Raw genomic sequence first — 17493 nt, forward strand, 5'->3', positions numbered from 1 at the left:
TGCAGATGATACCAAGATTTGTAACAGAGTAGACACCGAAGAGGGAGTGGAAAATATGAAAAAGGATCTGCAAAAGTTAGAGGAATGGTCTAATGCCTGGCAACTAAAATTCAATGCAAAGAAATGCAGAGTAATGCATTTGGGGATTAATAATAGGAAGGAACCATATATGCTGGGAGGAGAGAAGCTAATATGCACGGACGGGGAGAGGAACCTTGGGGTGATAGTGTCCGAAGATCTAAAGGCGAAAAAACAGTGTGACAAGGCAGTGGCTGCTGCCAGAAGGATGCTGGGCTGTATAAAGAGAGGCGTAGTCAGTAGAAGGAAGAAGGTGTTGATGCCCCTGTACAGGTCATTGGTAAGGCCCCACTTGGAGTATTGTGTTCAATTTTGGAGACTGTATCTGGCGAAGGACGTAAGAAGACTTGAGGAGGGCGACAAAAATGATAGGAAGCTTGCGCCAGAAGACGTATGAGGAAAGACTGGAAGTCCTGAATATGTATACCCTAGAGGAAAGGAGAGACAGGTGAGATATGATTCAGACGTTCAAATACTTGAAGGGTATTAACGTAGAACAAAATCTTTTCCAGAGAAAGGAAAATGGTAAAACCAGAGGACATAATGTGAGGTTGAGGGGTGGTAGATTCAGGGGCAATGTTAGGAAATTCTACTTTACGGAGAGGGTAGTGGATGCCTGGAAAGCGCTCCCGAGAGAGGTGGTGGAGAGTAAAACTGTGACTGAGTTCAAAGAAGCGTGGGATTAACACAGAGGATTTAGATTCAGAAAATAATATTAAATATTGAACTAAGGCCAGTTCTGGGCAGACTTGCACGGTCTGTGTCTGTATATGGCCGTTTGGTAGAGGATGGGCTGGGGAGGGCTTCAATGGCTGGGAGGGTGTAGATGGGCTGGAGTAAGTCTGAACAGAGATTTCGGCAGTTGGATCCCAAGCACAGTACCGAGTAAAGCTTTGGATTCTTGCCCAGAAATAGCTAAGAAGAAAAAATTTAAAAATTTAAATTGAATCAGATTGGGCAGACTGGATGGACTATTCGGGTCTTTATCTGCCGTCATATACTATGTTACTATGTTAGACCTTAACGTCAGCATTGAGCTGGCGCTATTCTGTAAGCGTACTGCGCGGTTTAGCCAAAGGCTCAACAGATAAAGCAAATAGTAAGGGAGACGGGGCACACCCCTGTCTGGTGCCTGTATACCCCCCATTAATGTGTAAACTAGCCAGTGGTTTATTAGAAAGACTGCCTATTCTAATATTAGTAACTTTCATGCCACCTAACAGGGACATCTCCCTTCTACCTTCCCCCCTCCAACACACACAGATGAGTCCTCTTTGTGTAGCTCTTCATTTTTTCCCTAATATACAATTGAAGAACTTGGGAAATAGGTTCAGCAAATTTTATTGTACGAATTCCTGATGCACAATCTCTGTCTTTCAGAAAAGACATCGAAGGATAGACAGAAGTATGATTGGAGAACCAATGAACTTTGTACACACTGCACATGTGGGGTCAGGGTGTACAGACACTGGATTTGCAATAGTAAGTATATGTTCATTTTTCTTAAACCTTCCTCCCCCAATATGTCTATCCATCTGTCTCTTTGTGACCTAGTGGAAGTAGATAAACCAGCAAACGGAGTGAATGAGCTGATTTGAGAAATCCAGATGTTGGGGACTCAGGGCTGGTGTTAGGCCTACTGGGGTCCTGGGCAGGAATTGAGGAGGAGGTCCCCATTCTCCTCTCCTCCCTTCTTCTCCCCACCCGCCATTACTACTAAACAATGTGTGTGTGAATAAATGACTTCACACATGCACACATTATGGATCACAAATTAGAAATATGAATATCAAAACTGAACTGGGAACCCCAGAAAGTTAAAATTCGTCAAGTGCTGCAACACTGGAGAAATAAAAATAGAAATGCACTTCATTTATACTGAACTCGATCAGTGAAATAACCATGAAGAGGGGGGGGAAGCTTGGGCCCCCCCAATTAACATCTCCCTTTGTGCCAGGTGAAGATTCCCAAGCTTTCACTAGCCCATGACCTGACCTCCACCTCCTGAGGTCCAGGGACCAAAACTCGCTCAGCTCTGCAACTAGCAGCAGTGTTTTAGAGCTGCTGCTGAGCTCCCCACCCTTGGCACCTACTAGGCCTTCACACAAGCATGAAAATCAAATGTGCGTGATGGTGACAGCAGCAGTAGCAACTCTTGGGGTTACTGCCATCAGCTGCAGAGCTTGGAGATTTCAAGCGGCCAGACTGGAGAAAGCCTTCAGTTGGAAGGAAAATCAATTTTCAGTTACTCTATCCAGAATTTTTGGGTTGCAGCAGTGAAGGTTGTCTACAATGATTATTTTGAAAGATGACTAAACGAGTCAGCAAGGTGACATAGTGGGGTGTTTTGCTCCTGAAGAAGCAGAGTTGAAACGGGAAAGCTCTGTTGACTATAGGACACCTCTATTAAGCTGAATTGCTGCTGATCTTAAATATAAAGCAAAATTTTGAGGAAAAAAGCATTGGATTGAGAATATTGGCATGAACTGTTAATATAAAAGGAAGGGATTTTTTTGACTGAGAGGTCACATCTGTGTTTGTTCACTTGAGCTATTGGGCAACTGTGTCTTTTTGAACGCTTGAAATCTCTTCCTTCCTTGAAGATTATCACTTGGTGAATTGAGCATTTTGAACTCGCATAGTGAACTTAAGAATTGCCGCTGCTGGGTCAGACCAGTGGTCCATCATGCCCAGCAGTCCGCTCACGTGGCAGCCCTCTGGTCAAAGACCAGCACTCTAACTGAGACTAGTCCTACCAGCGTACATCCTTGTTCATTATGAACTTGTCTAACTTTGTCTTGAATCCCTGGAGGGTGTTTTCTCCTATGACAGACTACGGAAGAACGTTCCAGTTTTCTACCACTCTGGGTGAAGAAGAACTTCCTTACGTTCATATGGAATATGTCCCCTTTCAATTTTAGAGAGTGCCCTTTAGTTCTCCCTACCTTGGAGAGGGTGAACAACCTGTCCTTATCTACTAAGTCTCTTCCCTTCAGTATCTTGAATGTTTCAATCATGTCCCCTCTCAATCTCCTCTGTTCGAGGGGAGAAAAGGCCCAGTTTCTCTAATCTTTCGCTGTACGGCAACTCCTCCAGCCCCTTAACCATCTTAGTCGCTCTTCTCTGGACCCTTTCGAGTAGTACCATGTCCTTCTTCATATATGGCGACCAGTGCTGGACACAGTACTCCAGGTGAGGGTGCACCATGGCCTGGTACAGCGGCATGATAATTTTCTCCAATCTGTTCATGATCCCCTTCTTTATCATTCCTAGCATTCTGTTCGCCCTTTTCACCACCGCCGCCGCACATTGCGTGGACGGCTTCATCATAATTCCCAAGTCTCTTTCCTGGGAGGTCTCTCCAAGTACCGCCCCGGACATCCTGTATTCATGCATGAGATTTTTTTGTTTGGATACCTACATGCATCACTTGAGAGTTGTTCATGGATTAGGATGTGTGTGTCATGTTATAGTAGTCTATCCAGATAATGCCACTGAAAATCGAGGGATGGCCCAGTCTAGGTAGTAGATGTTACTGTCTGGAAAAGTGCCCTTGAATAACAAGCTGAGAGTGTTGTGGAGTTCAGTTCTTTAAATCTGCAAGATCTGAAACACAGTTGCTATGAAAATGTTTGATGCATTTGACTGAATGCTGCACTAGTGTACTAGTAGGAGAGAGGAACTTTCAGAAAAACAGTTAAAGAGGGAGACTGAAGAAATTGCAATGATAATACTTTTTTCACAGTTGTCTCCTAAACAGCTGAGTCTAAGTACTGTGGGAGAGGCAGATGAAACATTTCTAGGTAAAAGTATATGTGTTGGTTGAAAACAATAGGTGGTATTTTGAGTTTGGATGATACCTATAATATCGTCTTTTTTTTTTTTTTTTAACCTCCAAACTGTAATTTTGATCTCTGAGATGAGTATTATACACTTTTGATTACGATGTGCAGATCTACAAGTTTGTATGCAAACACTATTAAGTATCATTTATTTTTAATTTGGAGGTAACGGAAGAACTTTGTGAAAAGTAAAGGATGGAAGTAATGGTCGTGTATAGGGAAACTCCTATTTAAACCATGTATGTTTTTTTCAAAGCTGCCATTTTTCCTCCAAACATCAATTTATCTAGTTTGTCTCCTATCCTTTGGTTGTTAAATAGACTGATAACTTGAAAGTAGAACAGTCCAACCTATAATGTTAGGTCTTCTCGTCCTCAAACATACCCTAAACTCACCTTTTGCTATAATTCTACTTCCCAGTTGATCAAATTATTGTCCAACACACAGTAATTTTCTCAGTACTTCTTTTTTGATTATTATAGGTTTCTGCCTTTCTTCTGGCTAGACTCGCGCTATTTTTGTTGTTTTTTTTTAAAGGTGCACCAGCTTGTTCAGTAGAGAAGGTGTCCAAGTTGAATGCCTGGTCATCTGTTTATAGCATGAATACGAGGTGCTATCCAAAGGTTCAGGGAATTCAATTGTAAAAAAAAAAATTGCTTACCGAAACTCCTAGTTTTCACCATCTCCTTCGAAGTAGTCTCCTTGAGAATGTATACAGCGATCCCCGCATTTTTCCCATGAGTCCATGCATCTATGGAAGTCATCGTGGGTGAATGCCTTGAGGACCTTCTAAACGGCGCCCTTTCAGTCGTAATTTCATTTTGGGGAATAGGAAAAAATCACAATGGGCAAGGTCAGGCGAATAGGGAGGGTGCATGATCACTGTAATGTTTCTGGAAGTCAGTAATTGAGTTCCAAACAGAAACGCGATGGGCCTTCTGTCTTGGCACAAATTACACAGAAATGCGTCTCATGTTCAATTCATCTGACAAAATTCGTTGAACTGTCCCACTATCTCACAAACTTAGTGGATAGTTTGGCTATGATCTGCATGGATAGTCTCACAAACTTTTTGCTATGGTTTCCGGTGTTGTGCTTGTTGACAGTCATCCGGAACCGTCATCTTCGTGGACAGATGTTGGTCCATCCTTGAAGCACTTTTACTAAAGAGAGGGTTTTGCTTTGGCACATGGCATTATCTCCAAAGGCTTCCTGGAGCATACGATGGGTTTCTGCAGCAGTTTTTTAAAGTTTGAAACAAAATTTGATGCAGATTCTTTGCTCAGTAAAATCTGTCGTATCGAAATTCGCTGAGTCACTAAAACACAACCTTACAAAATCGCACAGAACAAAACAACGCGATCACTCAGCTGCACGCCCGTTAGCACACTGATTCACAAAGCATACTGCTAGACACCTCTAGTGACGGAAGGGCACACTATATCTAGTTCACGTGCGCTGTCCACATTCCCCAAACGTTTGGGTAGCACTTCGTATATTGTACTACTGTTCTTCTCACGGAGGTACATAGTGCCCGTCTTTTTTATATGTTTTAACAAAAGATTTGACATGATCGAAACATTCAAGATAATGAAGGGAATAGACTTAGTAGATAAAGACAGGTTGTTTACCCTCTCCAAGGTAGAGAGAATGAGAGGACACTCTCTAAAGTTAAAAGGGAATAGAGTCCGTACAAATGTGAGGAAGTTCTTCTTCACCCAGAGAGTGGTAGAAATCTGGAACAAAATCTGGAAAACACCCTCCAGGGATTCAAGACAAAGTTAGACAAGTTCCTGCTGAACCAGAACGTATGCAGGTAAGGCTAGACTCAATTAGGGCATTGGTTTTTGACCTATGGGCTGCCGCGTGAGCGGACTGCTGGGCATGAGGACCACTGGTCTGACCCAGCAGCAATAATTCTTATGCTCTTAAATGGAAGAACCTAATAAAGCAGGGACTAGTAAAATTGTAAATATGTATTTGTTTCCCAGGGAGGGTCATTTCAAGATCAAATGAAATCCAAAGGTGGTTATGCAAGTGGGATTTCTTCAGAGATACGGCATTAACACCTGCAATAGGGAACTGAGGTATGACCTGTTTTACTAATATGTTCAAATGCAAAATTTTTTTGTATTAACATTGACAGTCTTGAAGATCCCCCACCCCTCTGTACAATCAATTATGTGCAACAACTGAACAAATAAATCAAATCCGAGTCATTAGTTTTGCAGTGAAGTTTAAAAGGCTTGGTGGTGCAGGGGAGAGTGGGAAATACTTGTGCCCACCCAGAAATTGTCTTCTGGCTATGCCACTAACACCATAATGTGAGTGTGGTGGGTTTTTGTGTTTGGGGGGGGGGGGTGAAGTTACGTTGTTAGGAGTTAATCTCAGAATATAAGGAGGGCTGAACCCAAAACAACTTGCTCAAAAAGAGAGTAATTCTGGGCACGCTTTTTTACAAGAATCTCTGAAATGTACAAAATTTCACATTGAGATTCTGGTCATTGATAGAATTCCAAGTGTCTGCTTTCAACATTCAGGTTCTACCTTAAGAGTCAGCACTCAAGAAAAATCTAAGTGTCATTGTAGATAATACACCAAAATCTTTTATCCAGTGTACAGTGACAGCCAGAAAAATCAAGAGAATGCTAGGGATTACTAGGAAAGGAATAGAAAATAAGGCAAAGAATATTAAAATGCCTCTGTTGAATCCACAGTTCAACCTCAACCTTGAGTACTGTGTGCAATTCTGGTTACCATATCTAAAAAGATATATAGCAGAATTACAAAATATTCAATTAAGGGTGAAGTAAGAGGATGAAACTCCTTGTATGAGTAGGCTGTTCTGATGGAGCAGGTCGGATGGGTCCTTCTTTGGAGGCTGTTTCTAGATAATCCCTTCCTGAGGAAGCACAAGGCGAAATTCGAGTAGAAGGGAAGATATTTGTAATTTTTGGCTTCCAGAAGTTATTATTTATTAGTACACACACAAGTACTTTAGGACACCAGCTGCTTATTAAACGACTATCGAAGAAGCAGTAACCACCGCAAAGATAAGTTTATTTTATAGTAATTGGATGTTGGATTGTTATATGGTGGTACAGACATTAATAGTGCCATGATGGTCTGATGGCAACTGGTGTTGTGTGTTTTTACACTAGAACACTATGGTTGTGGGTCTGAGCACTATTTAAATTATTAATTCTTTTAAATTGTGATATGAATATTGTTATATAAGTTATTATCACAATTGAAAAAAAATATAAATCCCTATATTTATTTAAAGTATATTTGTAGTCAAACCAATCAGTGAGTACTCTGTGAACCCTGTCTGGTTTGGATGTAATACATTGGTCGATTCGACGAAGTCTGATAATTGATCAAATACTAATCTTTCTGTTAGTTTAGCTAAGAATGGAATATTGGCGATGGGGCGATAATTTGAGGCTTCCTCAGGCCTGGATTTATGATCTTTTATTATTGGAAAAATTGTTGCAGTTTTCCATGACAATGGTAATGAACCCGTGTTAAGGCTCTTTAAGATGAGAGATTGTATGAATGGGCCGAAATAGGAAAAAAAAATTTTCTAAGATAAATGGAGGGATGATCTCTGATCGGGAACCTTTTATATTAACTCTTTGGAAAAGACGTTCAATATCGGCTAATGAAGGAAGATTAAAAGTAGAGCATTTAGCAAGAGGTAAGTGACAATTATTTGGAATATCGGTGGAATCTCCTGATAAAGTATGGTCAAATTTTTTCCTTAAATCATTGATTTTTTTACAAAAATAGTTGGCAAAGTTGATCTTGAGATTATTTGTTTTCTTTCTGAGATGGGGGCCATGGATTTTAAAATAGAATAGAGGATGGAAGGATTTTTTGCTTTTGAGATTTTAGTGGAATAGTAGTTTCTTTTGGCACAATTAATTTTCATCTTGTAAAAAGATGCATGCTCTTTATAAAGTTTTAGATTTGTAGGAGAATTATTTTGGCGCCATTTCCTCTCAAGGGATCTTAATTGTCTTTTGAGCAGGAAAAGCTCATCTGAGAACCAAGGATTTTGTATTTTACGGGTGGAAGTAGTTTTGGTGATTACCGGTACTTCGTTATCTAATAAAGATTGGATTGTTGAGTTCCAGGCAATGAGCTGTTCTTCCAGTGTGTCAGTATTTATGTTTAGTGTGTTTGAGTTAAATGAAGAAAGGATATTTGTTAATTCTAATTTTGTATAGTCATGGTATGAAATCTTCTTGGATTGTGGAGCTATTGTTGTTTTTTTGAGTAAATCTTAATTGAAATGAAATGATGGTCTGACCAAGGAACCGGTGTAATGCAGAGGTCAGAATAGGTAAGGAATTGTGATTTTGAAATTAGCATCATGTCTAACGTGTGTCCTGCGGAGTGTGTTGGATCTTGAATTATTGATTATAAATTCAGGGCATTGGTATGGGTTAAAATTTCTCTGGTGATAGGGTTAGTTGTTTCATCGAAGTGAATGTTAAAGTCACTTAGGATCAAGGGGTGATTTGATGAAGAGCAGAAATCGAAAATTAATTTTGAAGAATAGTTAGGTTATTTTGGCCAATAGGTGGAGGAATATATAGTAAAAGAATGTCGATTTTTGGAGAAATTTGATGGCCACATTCCCGGAAGAGCAATCTATGGTACTAACTAAATTATTATGATAAATGATAGCTAAGCCACTGCCTTTACGTTTGTAACGATGATTAAATACATAAGAATAATTAGAAGGACAGCTGAAGGAGAGATAAGCTTCTTCGCCATCTGGTAGCCAGGATTCAGTCATACAAAGAATATGTAAATCCTGAGAATGAAAGATTTCTTTTATGAGATGGTATTTACCTTTGATAGACCTTACATTAATAAGTCCTAATTTTAAACGTGTACTATTTGAGGTGTGATTAGTGAGAGAATGAGGAATAGTAGTAGTTTCAGTGAAATTAGAAAGAGGATGAGATAAAATAGGGATTTTGGTGATTACTGATTGGTGGGGCGAAGGCCCCAGAGCATCGGAATGTTAGAGGATTGAGAAGACATGCTAGGGATTTTAGTGATGTTAACTGGGGATTGAGGGACAATTATAATCGAATATACAGAACTAAGTAGTAATATATAAGTGAAAAATAAGCTTCTGGAAGTTAGTTGCTTGTTGATTTTATCCACGGGACACGAATTAATGTTTAAAATAAAGGCGCCTTCAAGCTGCGCACGAAGGAGCGCACAGTGAGCAGTACCTGCTCCTTATGCGCGCCTTTGCGGCGTGTGTCGCAAATGGCCCGAATTTAAAGAACGTGAGCAGACCTGGAAGGTGGGCGGAGTCCAGCGGGCCGCCGCTTTGCCACGGCAGATCAGAAAGAGGCAAGGAGATCTACAAAGTAAGAGTTAAACAAATAAACAAACATTATAAAAATAGCTATTAAGAATATAATTCATGAGTAAGGTGACATCAAGTGCGCTGGTGCAGTGCAGGTAGTTAGGTGGAGCGTGCGCCGCAAATGGCCCGAATTTAAAGAACATGAGCAGACCTGGAAGGTGGGTGGAGTCCAGAGAGAGGCAAGGGGATCTACAAGAATTCTGTTGGGTTATGTAAGGTTCATTGCCCACAAGGCTAGATGCACTAAAGATACCGACTTGATTGCTGTTGGCTGCCTTGAGCTCCCGTAGTCTCCCGAGCCATCTGCACGGGGCAGGAGCGTGGGAAGATCGCTCCTGCCCCGAAAACCCGCTAGACCACCAAGTAAGGCTTAAGGGCTTAAAATAGCTTGAAAAATTAAAATGGGTTTTTGGGTTTAAAACCGCGAATAACCGAATCCACGGATGTCGAATCCGTGGATTTGGAGGGGGAAGTGTATATGGAATTGGATGGAGAACCAATGAAGTGACTTGAGGAGATGGATAATGTGAGTATGGTAGTTCTCGTTGGATATGTTGAGCAGCAGAATTTTGAACAGGTTGAACGGGAGAGAGATGGTTGACCGGAAGACCTGCGAGAAGCAAGTTGCTGTGTCTTCTCCAAACTAAAGAGCCCTAAACAGTTCTTCCACCCCCTTAAATCACTCTGGTTGCTCTTCTCTGTACCTTTTCTAGTTCTGCTATATCTTTTATGAAATGTGGAGACTATATTTAAGCCTTTTTGTGCTATATGCTATTAAGTGCAGTGTTTCCTGTTTGGATTGCTGTTCCCCCCCTCCTCCTTTGATAATTTTTCTCTCCTTTTATCTTTTTCTTCATACTCTTTTCTATAGATGCAGATGATGCTTTCGGACTGTATATAGTTTCCAATACATTTTCTTTCCAAAGTGGTTCTAGATGTTTAATATACGTTTCATAATGTGGGCATAAGCGGTAAAGACCCTCCTCTTCAACTAAAATTCAACCACAGTCTACGCCTCACCCCTTTAACCCCCCCCCCTCCCCTCTACCCTCTCTTCTCCATTCAAAACTTCTACTTAAATTGCTGTACAGTCCATTCTTAATCTGTACTAAAACTACTGTATAGTCTTTGTATTGTCCAAATGTACTCCGCTGTGAATGTTTGCTTGTAGGCCGTTCTGAGCTACTGGGAGGATGGGATAAAAATCTAAATAACTAAAATAAGCTAACTTTTTTAACTTTCTTACAGTTACTTGAAGACACCAATAAATAAAAGGGACCAAATTTCCACATCATCACATTTTGCCAACTCTAGAGTGCCACATCTTTCTGCTGCAGGACCTTATAAAATGTTGTTTGGGTTGAATGAACTGTAAAACATTTGCTGGAACTATAAAAGTTTTATGTTTCCATTTAAAACTAGGAAATGAGTGTGCTCTATCTGAAACATGGTTATAGATCATCTAAAAGGACCCTAATATAAATCTAATTTTTATCATATCAACTGTCACTATGTAACACCTAGAAGTATACAACCCACTACTAATGGTTTTGGAAGGTTTTTTTTACGTGTTTGAAAGATGGTCATTGTAATACAGCAATAAAATGTATCGGGAACTTCTTACATTGATCTGTTATGGATTTCAATGTAAAATTATAATAAGAAAATAGTGCTTTGAGGGGTGGAGTATGGAAAGGTGCAAGTAATCTACCTCTATATTGGTGCAGGGGCATAGTTACAGGTAGCCGAGATCCCACCCCTTTTGGAGTTGGAGTCATCTAGCCAGTGGCAGTGATGTGGGCCAATTTGAGATCTTTAGGTGATTTCATTAACATCTGCATTGTTTCAGTGCCCACAATTTTCACTTTCAGTCCTACCAAAAAATCAACCCTAGCTATGCTACTGTTAGTCACAGCCAAGAAATGGAGCTCAGGCTATAATAGAAAGTGTTTCCTATTGCCGTCTATTTAATGGAGCTGTTCTGCTTCCAAGTAAATGGTTGCATGTTCCTAATTAACTCAATAACTTTGCTATGGTTGCTTGAATAAGACTGCTTTATTTTGAAGACTAGGGGCTCCTTTTACTAAGGTATGCTAGCGTTTTTAGCGCACGCCCGAAATTACCACGCGGTACGCTTCTAGAATAACGCCAGCTCAATGCTGGCGTTAAGGTCTAGCGTGCGCCATTCCGCGCGTAAGGCCCTAACGCACCTTAGTAAAAGGAGCCCTAGGTTTATGTGACCGTTACGGCCTTTGAATATTTGGAGATTACCAGATTCAGTCTATACAGTTCTAGGAATGGTTTACATTGGCATGTTCTGTTTTTTTTTGCTCTCCAAGTGACCTAGTTTTGAGTGTGTTAATTGAACTAAGAATTCCATAAGTATAGTAGGCTAGGGCACATTGTCCTATTTATCAATGAAATGAAGGTCAGAACATTTACAAATAGGTTCATAACTGCTAGCTTTTTTTCCTCTTAATTGTTTGGTGTCTTTTTTTAAACAGCTTTTTTATACAGTCCAAAACAAATTGACACACCTTTTTAATACAAGAATATTAAACTAAACTAAACTAAACCTTAAGTTTGTATAGCATATCATCTCCATAAAAATAGAGCTCGGCACGCTTTACAGGTAATTCAATAAATGAGGGAAGGACTTAATAAGAAATTAGAGGTTATGAAGAGGACAGCTAGCTTTACGTTTTGGAGAAAAGGTTAAATATTGACTGTAGGACTTGATCTTGCACATGCTCCTCACAAATATTTTGTACATGGTTTCAGAAACCAAAGAAACATTTTGTAAGCACTTTGAACTATACGGTATATATTTTTTAAAGCCAAAGATTTTACCTTTGCTACTTTTTTCCTGATTGATTTAATGGAGGTAACTAAATTTGCCTTATAGGTTCTCTGGTGTTACTGTACTGTTTCATTCTGTGAATTTTTGTACGGTTAACATCCCTTTTGGAATATGTATTATGTAAAGATGAATGTGCCTCATTTTTGAAGTTCCTGTTGTATTTCAAATGAAACTTGGTTTTGAATTGCTATCTTAAGCTATTTGTAACATACAATGTTAAGTAAAAGTTGTTTTACTGAAATTATCACAGGAGTTAAAAGGCTGCTTTTCATTTTTATTCTCCTGACCTTTCTTCATATTCTGTGTATTTTTTTTCCTCAAATTAACATCTGGTGTACATTGATGTAACTTGTTTTTTTGTAAGGATTAGGTGTACTGCATATCTGTTTTCCTGTACAGAAATATGAAGCAGGTTTCATTACATAACAGCTACTGTCCCTGATTTTAGGCATAGGGAGCTTTAGGGAACTGCCTGAGGCCCCCAATTTAGCCACAGGGTCCCAAATGACCAGGCCAGAGAAGTCTTTTCCCACTTGTTTTAGGGTTGTAAACTAGCGTTGCCATGATACTTTGGGCATACCCATTCTCAGCCCAAAGCTTAGTTCTCATCTAGCTTAATTTCTGTTTTGTGTGTGTTTGCACCCCCTCGGTACTATTCATCTTCTAATTAAAAGATTTAAATAAAATGTGTGTACCTTGTTTCCTGCCAATCCCAATTTTATAAAGTAGCTTTCCCTCAGTTTACTGTGAAGCAGTTTGGTTAAAATATCTTGAATTTCTGAGACTTCTGGCAGCTGGTAATGAAACCCACTTGGGGAGGGGGGTGGGACATAGAGGGAAGGTGAGAATGTTTTGGATACCCTAGTAATGTGTTATCTAGGATCTTGTGATTACTGAATGCTGTGGGTTCATTGGCACAGACAGAGATGACTTCAGAAATCTAAATTAGGTTAGATTGTGAGCCCATTGGGACAGAGGGAAAATACTGACTATTCAATGTAAACCGCTTAGGATCCCTTAGGTTATAAGCAGTATATAAACAAAATAAATACATTTCATCAGAATGGGGCACACCATGCATCTCCAGTGCCAGAAGATGGAGGAAAGAAGGGAAGGTATATTTGAGTAATGTACTCCCCCCCTCTCTTACCTTTCTTCCACCCTGTTCCCTATTGTCTTCCCCAATTTTCTCATTCTTCCTTTATCCCTTTTATCTACCACTTCACCACATTGCTCATTCTCCATCCCTTCCTCCTTTATGTCTCATCTCTATTTTCTTTTATCCCAGGACAAGCAGGCATCCACGGAGCCCGGATGCAAGCAGACTTGCTTGTAAAACTTTAAGAAAGTTCACGACTGCTGCACCGCGCATGTGCGAGTGCCTTCCCGCCCGAGGTAGGGCGCGCGTCTCCTCAGTTCTCAGTTTTCCACGGAGCCGACAAGCCACTTGTTTCGATGCTCTGCGCTAGATTTAGTTCTACTTGTGCCTTCTCTCACCGTGGCTCGTGTATTTTCTTTACAGGGTCGCTGTGTTTTTTTGCGTATTTCTTTAAAGAAAAAAGTTTTATAAGTTTATTTTTCTTCATGTCACTTCAGTTTAGCCACAGCTGTTTTTCATTCTACGTTACGACCGGTTACAGGCTTTAAGAAGTGTAGCCGGTGACAACGCGCGATCTCCCTCACTGACCCACACAAGTGGTGTGGACAGTGTTTAGGACCTGACTATTGTCCATAGTCGTATACCCACTGTGCTACCCTTCATCCTTGAGCCCTGAAACGTCATCGAATTCAGGTAGACAAGCTTTTCAGCGGCATGGATAAGGCCTTGACCTCAATTCCTGCCCCAGCCTTGTCCTCTCCTTCGATTCCAGTGAAGTCTTCTACAGGCATATCGCTTTTTCCCTCAACCTCGCCCTTAATCAAGCCTTCCTTGTTTTTAAAGTCATCGTCTTCGAGGAAATCAGCTAAATCTTCTCCTGAGGAGCCATTATCTTCACTGCCTCCTTCAGGTCAAATAGCTAACCCACCTCCATCAGATAAGCCATCCTTGAAACCGGTGGTTTTGAAGCTGTCTAAAAAAAACATGTCTCAAAATCCAAATCTCTTTCTCCTTCGAGGTCGTCTTCCGCGGAGACTAAAGCCGCATCAAATGTACCAGATCCAGTGGTCTTGATGCTGCTTTTGCAGAATATGATCGAGACTATTCTGCATCAGGAGTTTGGTAACATGCTTGCCAAATTCACTCCTGTCTCGACTCTGCTTCCTGCGGTCCAGCCTGAGCACTCAGCAGTATTTCAAGGAGTCGAGTCCTTTATAGTGCCTCGATGAGTCTTTTTTGGTATCTCGTCCTTGAACTCCGTCCACCAGTCCTTCCTCTTCACATAAGGCGTTGCCCTTTATGAAGCATAGGACGAGGACTCCTCGACTCTCATCTTCCAGACTGGATCTGACTCAATCACAGGACCATGATTCGAGACTGTCGAGGCATTCATCAAGACCTAAGTATTCTTCTCGAGACAGGTCTCGTTTATCCAGACATAGAGACTCATCGAGGCCTCATACTCCTTTGTCAGTTGTAGAGCATCGCCACTCTTGTCAGTCGAGTTCTTCTGCGAGGTTCTCTTCACATTCCAGAAGTGGATCATCCTTGCCTCTGGACTTGGATATCAGGTATCAATACTCCAGAGAGGCTTCACCTTCATTCTCTGCTATGAGAGAGACCTCGAGGCGTTCTAGATCACCTTCTCCTCAACGAGGTCATTCCTCTTCAGACAGGTATCCTTTACCAAGTTTCTTTCTAAAATGAGTAAAGATCTTAACATATCTTTAGAATCTGACTCAGAATACTCTAAAGAGTATCTGGAAGAGCTGGGTATGTCTCATCCTCCTAGAGAGTCTCTCAAATTACCCATAAATGGCATTCTTTCTCAAACTTTCAAGAGAAATCTTGAAACACCATATTCAGTTCCTGCTGTGCCAGCAAAGTTGGAATCTCGATATTGGATGATTCAGTGTAAGGGATTTGAGAAGTCTCAATTATCCCATCAGTCTCTTCTTGTGGAATCTTCTTTAAAAAGAACCAGTCCTGCCAAAGTTTATGCCACCGTCCCACCTGGAAGAGAAGGCAGGACTATGGACAAGTTTGGTCGCCGCCTGTATCAAAACTCACTCATGGCGACCCAAGTTTTGAATTACAACTTTGTCTTCACATATTATCTTAAGCATTTGGTTAACACCATGCCTGATTTCTTCAAATATCTTCCTCAACATAGACTTCCAGAGTTTCAACAACTTCACAATACTCTGGGACAACTTCGCATGCATCTAGTTCAATCTTCATATGATGTATTTGAATTGTCTTCTAGGGTCACTGCTTTTTCGGTGGCCATGCGTCATCTTGCCTGGCTTCATACCGTGGACATAGACCTGAATCTCCAAGATCGCCTGGCTAACATTCCATGCCAGGGCGATGATTTGTTTGACTCTATTGAGGCAGCTACCAAGCGTTTATCTGAACATGAGAAGTCCTTTGCTTCCATCATCAGGCCAAAGCCTTCCACTGCCAAAGGTTTTCGGCCTGCTCCATCCTACTACAGGCAATTTCCTCAGAAGGTGGCTCCTTATTCAAGGCCGCCTCCTAAGAAACAGCAACAACATCAGCAAAAATATCAGACTCCTGCTGCACCCAAGGTTTCTCAGCTTTTTGACCCAACTAACACAGAGCATAACCTCAATAGTTCTGCCTCTGTCCTCTCCTCTTCCCATAGGGGGCCATCTCCATCTCTATTACCATCGATGGGAACTCAATACATCTAACCTCTTGTCGGAGAGAAATTTTGGATGCTGTCTCTGACATCCTTGTATCCCCTCCTAGATCAGAATGATTGGTTCTGCTCTCTGGATTTTAAAGAGGCTTATACTCACATTCCCATTCATCCAGCCTCTCAAGTTCCTCAGATTTCAGGTGAGAAATCATCATTTTCAATACAGAGTGCTACCCTTCGGCCTGGCATCATCTCCCAGAGTTTTTACCAAGTGCCTGGTAGTGGTAGCAACAGCTGTGCGAAATCATGGTCTTTAGGTTTTTCCATCCTGGACAACTGACTCATCAAGGATTCAACATCTCAGGGGATTATTGTAGCGACCCAACGGACTACTTGGTTCCTCCAAAGCTTGGGGTTCAAAATCAACTTCCCAAAATCCCACCTACAGCCCTCTCAGACTCTACAGTTCATCAGAACTGTACTGGATACTGTGCAACTCAGAGCATTCCTTCCTCAGCAGCATCAGGATGCTCCCATTCAACTTTGTCACAAAGTGTCATCCATCACTTCACTTTCTCCTAGGTCACATGGCCTCTATAGTTCACGTTACTCCTTTTGCCAGACTTCACCTCAGAATTCCTCAGTGGACCCTGGCATCTCAGTAGGCACAGGCTTTAGACCCACTCTTTCAGCACATTACAGTGACTCCTTCATTGAGACAGTCTCTCCACTGGTGGATGCTCTCATCCAATCTCTCCAGGTTTACTGTTTCAAACGCCCCCTCATCAGAAGGTCTTCACGACAGGTTCCTTGACTATGCTTGGGGGGCTCATCTTGATTGGTCCAGCACAGATCGGCAGTGTCACATAAATCTGTTGGAACTCAGAGTGATCTTCAGTGCTCTCAAAGCTTTTCAGCATCTTCTCCATGATCAAGTAATCCTCATTCGGACAGACAATCAATCAAGTAGCCATATACTACGTCAACAAGCAGGGAGGAACAGGATCTCTCCCTCTCTGTCAGGAAGCTCAAAAGGCGTGGAATTGGGCAATCCTTCACAACACCTTTCTAAAAGCGGTCTATATTCAAGGAGAGAGAAACTGTCTGATGGACAAATTGAGTCGTCTTCTACAACCTCACGAATGGACACTCAATTCCTCGCCTCTCCATCACATTTTTTTTCAGTGGGGGACTCCTCAGATAGATCTCTTTGCATCTCCCCACAACAACAAACTGCCTCAATTCTGCTCTAGGATATACTCTCCTCATCGTCTAGAGGCAGATGCTTTTCTTCTAGAATGGACAAACTAGTTTCTATATGCATTTCCTCCCATTCTCAGGACACTCGTCAAACTCAAACACGAACATGCCACCATGATTCTGATAGGAGACGCGCGCCCTACTTCGGGCAGGAAGGCACTCGCGCATGTGCGGCAGTCGTGATCTTTCTTAGTTTTACTATCAAGTCTGCTTGCGAGGCAGTCCTCATCCGGGCTCCATGAATGATGTCGCCCACATGTGAGAATATCTGCCTGCTGTCCATGGATAACACCT

At 41.4% G+C, this 17493-nt stretch overlaps 1 long non-coding RNA gene across 5 annotated transcripts in view; it reads left to right on the plus strand.

Moving 5' to 3' along the window:
* The window catches only part of LOC117347990, a 34816-nt gene extending 22397 nt beyond the window's left edge, over positions 1-12419 (plus strand). For 2 of the 5 annotated variants that reach the window (XR_004536882.1, XR_004536883.1), the window contains exons 4-5: positions 1459-1560; positions 10564-12419. This is a non-coding gene — a long non-coding RNA (uncharacterized LOC117347990). Of the gene's footprint in view, positions 1-1458; positions 1561-5911; positions 6008-10563 lie in introns of those variants that run through there. The other 3 variants (XR_004536886.1, XR_004536884.1, XR_004536885.1) reach the window with 3 other exon arrangements.
* The last annotated feature ends 5074 nt before the right edge of the window (positions 12420-17493 follow it).

The sequence above is a fragment of the Geotrypetes seraphini genome, chromosome 14 (assembly GCF_902459505.1).
Source record: "Geotrypetes seraphini chromosome 14, aGeoSer1.1, whole genome shotgun sequence".
NCBI classification, from domain to species: Eukaryota; Metazoa; Chordata; class Amphibia; order Gymnophiona; family Dermophiidae; genus Geotrypetes; species Geotrypetes seraphini.